At 46.3% G+C, this 5,848-nt stretch overlaps 1 protein-coding gene across 1 annotated transcript in view; it reads left to right on the forward strand.

Moving 5' to 3' along the window:
- Positions 1–5,848, forward strand: part of NID1 (nidogen 1) — a 92,163-nt gene that overhangs the window by 6,509 nt on the left and 79,806 nt on the right. The window lies entirely within an intron of this gene.

Below are 5,848 nucleotides of genomic sequence, written 5' to 3' on the forward strand. Positions count from 1 at the left end.
TTTTTTTTTTTTTTTTTTTCCTGAGACAGAGTTTTGCTCTTGTTGCCCAGGCTGGAGTGCAATGGTACAATCTCGGCTCACCGCAACCTCCGCCTCCTGGGTTCAAGCAATGCTCCTGCCTCAGCCTCCTGAGTAGCTGGGATTACAGGAGTGCGCCACCACACCCGGCTAATTTGGACATCAGAAATCTAACATAAATTTTAAATTTATTGAACATCTGCATATGGACTTTCTCCAGTGATTTACGCCATCTGAAAGTTCACGTTAAAGATGAAACGAGACAGGAGGTGCTTTCTAAGATGGGCGACACCATTATAAGTGAGGTGCTCTGTCCATCCCCTCCTGTTGGGTTGAAATAATTGTACATAAATGGTTCCAGCTGTTACCCATGTGGTGCTTGGCATTTTCACCCTGGGTTTTTTGTGATATAATTGACATGCTCTGCCCTAGGGCAGCGGGATGAAAAGCCGTATTGTTTGCTGTGTTTCTTGGGGTGAGTGGGAAGACATGGTTCTGTAAAGGGGCATTTAGTTTTACTAGCTGCATACTGAGCTGAAGTTTAACTTTGCTAAAGGAATTTTTCCCAGTGTGAGCTGATATTGTAAGCACTATTTCGGGGCAATATTTATATTGCTCAACAGGCTGGAAATAGCTGTTTTTCAATAAAGAAGTTTTTACTCCTTAATGGAAATTCACAAAGAACCTCACCTAGGCAATATTTGCTTACCTTAAGTTACCTGAAGATGATAGTATTACATTATTATTATTGGCAGCCCTCTCGGTGATTCAGATGGGCTTTCTCAGAAACGCATTCAGTCCATGAGGGTTTTGCGATATGATCAACATAGCAAGGAACGTGCTGCTGTCATTGGGAGTCAGGATCCCTAAGTGAGGGGTCTAAGATGTCAATTGCAAACTTAGAGAGAGGGGCAGACAGAAAGAAACGTGATAAACCCTGGTTGGGAGGTCAGAAAGGCTTCCCAAGGGAAAAAGAGCCTTTGCCAATCACAGGAGCTGACGGTTATCAAGGTTTTTCAAGGAGGTTTTCTTTTCTTTTCCTTTCTATTCCTTTCTCTCTTTCTTTCCCTCCCTTCCTCCCTCCCTTCCTTTCTTCCTCCCCTCCTCTCCTCTCTTCTCCTTCCCTCCCCTCATCTTCTTTCATTAATGTCCCCACCTATTCCTAATGTTCCCTCCTTATCCCCAAACTGAATTATTATTATTTTTGAGACGGAGTTTCGCTCTTATTACCCAGGCTGGAGTGCAATGGCGCGATCTTGGCTCACCGCAACCTCCGCCTCCTGGGTTCAGGCAATTCTCCTGCCTCAGCTTCCCGAGTAGCTGGGACTACAGGCACGCGCCACTATGCCCAGCTAATTTTTTGTATTTTTAGTAGAGACGGGGTTTCACCATGTTGACCAGGATGGTCTCGATCTCTTGACCTCGTGATCCACCCGCCTTGGCCTCCCAAAGTGCTGGGATTATAGGCGTGAGCCACCGCGCCCGGCCAAACTGAATTATTTTTAAGCAAATCCCAAATATTCATCTTCTTAATATTTCAGAATGTACCTCAAAAGAAAAGACTCTTAAGGCAGGGCGCCGTGGTTCACACCTGTAATCCCAGCACTTTGGGAGGCCGAGGGGGGGTGGATCACTTGAGGTCAAGAGTTTGAGACTAGCCTGGCCAACATGGTGAAACTCTGTCTCTACTAAAAATACAAAAATTAGCCAGGCATGGTGTCAGGCACCCATAGCTACTTGGGAGGCTGAGGCAGGAGAATCACTTGAACCCAAGAGGCAGAGGTTGCAGTGAGCTGAGATTGTGTCATTACACTCCAGCCTGGGTGACAGAGGGAGACTCCGTTTTTTGTTTTTTGGTTTTTTTTTAAAGATTAAGAAAAACAAAATAGTAAAATCATGATCACACTTGAGGAAATGACAATAATTCCTTAATATCATCCAATATACAAATGGTTTCATGAAATGTTTTATTTTGCTTTTCAGTTTTTTGGTTTAAATCAGGACCCAGACAAAGCCCCACACGTTGCATTTGGTAGATGGGTCTCTCAGGACTTTTTGTTGTTGTTGTTCAGACAGAGTCTAACCCTGTCACCCAGGCTGTAGTGCAGTGGTGCGATCTTGGCTCACTGCAATCTCCACCTCCCTAGTTCAAGCAATTCTCCTGCCTCAGCCTGCCCAGTAGCTGGGACTACAGGCACACACCGCTACGCCCGGCTAATTTTTTGTATTTTAGTAGAGATGGGGTTTCACCGTGTTGCCTAGACTGGCTGAGATCGCCTGAGCACAGGCAATCTGCCCGCCTTGGCCTCCCAAAGTGCTAGGATTATAGGGGCGAGCCACTGCACCTGGCCAGGACTTTTTTTTTTTTTTTTTTTTTTTTGAGTTGGAGTTTCTCTCTTGTTGCTCAAGCTGGAATACAATGGTGTGGTCTCGGCTCACCACAACCTCCTCCTCCCAGGTTCAAGCAATTCTGCCTCAGCCTCCCAAGTAGCCAAGATTACAGGCACCTGCCACCATGCCCAGCTAATTTTTTGGATTTTTAGTAGAGACAGGGTTTCACCATGTTGGTCAGGCTGATCTTGAACTCCTGCTCACAGGTCATCTGCCCACTTTGACTTCCCAAAGTGCTGGGATTACAGACATGAGCCACTGTGTCTGGCTGTTCTTTTAGGACTTTTAAAATCTACAGGTCCTTTCCAAACCCCCAGCTCTTTTTTTTTTCCTTTAAAATTTATTTATTAAAAAAACTAGGTATTTCTTCATTCAAGTGTTTTATATTCTGGATTTTGCTGATTGCATCCCATTGTGTCCATTAGCATGTTCTTCTGTCTCCTGTATTTCCATGTTTCCAGTTAGATCTGGAAACATGACTGATTTCAAGTTATGCACTTTTATTTTAGTAACTGACATTTTACTCCAGTGGCAAGAAGAGCAGTAATGAACAATTCTGTAGCCCTTCATCTCACAACTGAGCTTGCCCTCAGGCCTTATTCCTAAAATAACCTGGGTGCACAGGTCTTCATCTGCTTTGAACCTGCCTCCCCCTTTGCTGGAAGAAGTCAAAAAGTGGGTGTAAGGGTTATTGCCGAGTTTAAAATGAGGAAACTGAGACCAGCATAAGAAAATTAAATGCCAATTTATTTAACTCCCGGGCGAGGTTCCATGGTCCCAGGGAAAGGAGGCCAGAGAAGTCGCACCAACTTCCTGGGGCGTGGGGTTTTTATGGCTAGGAGGAACGAGCAACAGCTGGGCGCTCTGATTGGCTCCAGGTGAGCGGGATTGAGATGGGGCGGGCTGCTATTGGTTGGCGGGTTGTTGGGCAGGTTTTCCAATGGGAGAGCCGGCCAGGAGCCTTGCATCAGCTGGAGCCTTGCAGGGGAGCCATGCGGCAGAACTAGGTGCTGAGTGCAGAGCCTGGTGCTGGGTGCAGAGGTGGGTGTGTCCAACCTCCAGGCGAGGCAACCGGCCTTACAGTGGAGAGACTCCTATGTATCAGACCATCTGTAAGCTCTGGAACTATAGTGTGACCAAGACAAATGGACTCCCTGACCCTGAAGGAATGACCACTTAGTGGGGAAAGCAGCCAGAACCTACGAATAGGAAGCAGAGATCTCTATCAGGGGCTGTGGGTGTAAAGGAAGAAAGAAAGGGGTGAGTGGAAGGATCTTACACTGGAGGGATCCAGGAAGCTCTCTGAGAAGGCACTATTTCAGCTGAGGCCTGAAGGAGAAGGGCCAGCCAAGTGTCTAAGGAGGTGTGGTTGGGTGGGGGCATGCTGGTGGTAGCCGAGATGGAGAAAGTGCTGTATACAGTAAGTTCTCACTTAACATTGTGGATAGGTTCTTGGATACTGTGACTTTGAGCTAACCAACGCGTAACTAAACCAATTTTACTGTAGGCTAATTGACAGAAACAAGATGTATAGTCCTATGGCTCGTATCTGATCACAAAGATATCACCAAACTTCTATACGAAACCCCAAACATTTCTGGTATTAAACATTGAAGTAATTGTGGCTGTACATACATTGCAGAAAGATGGATAAAAACAACTAAGATATTATCTGCCCAATTTTTGATGAATCAGTGAATGATGGAGGTTATGGTGGTAGTGGAGTCAAGGGAGAAATGCTTGCGAAGCAACATTGTCGGCGCTTCTGACCACCATGAAGTTCAAAAACAATCACAAATCCGGCCGCTTGCTGAGTGCTTTGGCACAGCATCATTTATTGGTGTGCGTTTGGGTGATTACCTGTACTTGAGGAATATTCATTCTGTGATAATTTCTATTCATTCATTCATTCATTCATTTTCCAACTGCTTATTCTAGTTCAGAGTGCAGGGTGGCCAGAGCCCATCCCAGCAGCACAGGGTTCCATGCAGGAACCACCCTGGACAGGATGCGGTCCATTGCAAGGGGTCTCCCGCACACCCACACTCATTCGGACTGTTTAGCACCACTTCATTCAAGGTCAGCATAGCTTTGGGATGTGGAAGGAAACCAGAGCACCCAGAGAAAACCCATGCAGACATGGGGAGAACGCGCACACTCCACACAGACAGTGGCTCCAGCAGGAAATAGTTTTTTTTTTTTTTTTCTCATCAATGTTATAACAAAACAACATTGAATGAAATGATGTTATTTGAGGACCTGCTGTGTGTTGGAGGTAGGACATCGGTAAGAAAGAGAAGGAACCGGGACCCACTTCCAAGTTTTCTGGCTTTACCAACTAAGCGAATGTTGATGATGACGCTGGCCTGGGTGTCAGGCAGCTGCATGGGCCCAAGGACTCCCCAGCCCAGTCCCCTTGGGGATTGTGCCTGAGCCTGTGCCTCTTCCCGCCTGAGAGCCTGTGGACTTTCCCCTTCTGCTCCCTGCCTTCTGCTGTTGAATTGCCCAGTGGCACTTTCAAACGATGGAGAAAAGGAAGAAGGCTAACAGGAGCATCACGCATTTGAGGGATTTTGCAGAATGAGGCTTGCACCCAAGTGGACAGGAATGTTGTTCATCAAGTTTGCTATTAATTGTTACCTCCAGAAAAAGAAGTTAATTAGATCATTGTCCAAATCTTTGCAGTGCTTCATGATATTTGTTCTAAAAATCTGACTCTTAAAACATTCCTTGTGAAAATAGAAACATTTCCGTGCCTAGACTCCAAATAATAACAGACACTGAGAGTGTTTTCAGAATTATTGGACTGATTTAAATTTCACTGGAAAACAGCTTTTTAAAACTCAGTTGTCTGTATGTGGCCTCCGTGTGATCACTTCCCACCAGCAGCTGTTCACTGCCAACTTCTGGTGGCTTGAGAAAGTGAGCCGTTTCCCACGCTCCCGCACGGCAGCTCCCTGGGATGCTTGTGCTGGGAGATGCTTGGGTTCCTGGAAGGGAGACAGGGACCGGCTGGGAGAAGCCCCTTGTCTGACTCCCTTCTCCACAGCCTGCCAGCATCTTCTAGAAAAGACTTGCTGGTGCCAGGTGATGATGGAAAATATGTCACCCAAAGAGTTAACAGCTCATAACATGTGGTTAAAAGATATTAAAGATATTAAAAGAGGGTTTTGTTAAGTCCGCATTTCCCTCCCAGAGCTCTGGTTCCAACCCTCGCCTGGTCTCCAACCAGTTCTGCACATTGAACTTTTTTATTAATAGCAAGTTTCTGGCATATTGAGAGTTTGGTCTTTAGTTCCTTTCTTTTTTCTGCCTCTTGTAATGAGGTGTGAAGAGACTGGAGGAGGAGGAGGAGGGAAATAGTGGCCAGGAGGAGGAGGAGGAGGTGGAAGGGGAGGAGGAGGAGGTGGAAGGGGAGGAGGAGGAGGAGGTGGAAGGG

Source organism: Sapajus apella, unplaced genomic scaffold, assembly GCF_009761245.1.
Source record: "Sapajus apella isolate SASKATOON/1434 unplaced genomic scaffold, GSC_monkey_1.0 scaffold49, whole genome shotgun sequence".
NCBI lineage: Eukaryota > Metazoa > Chordata > Mammalia > Primates > Cebidae > Sapajus > Sapajus apella.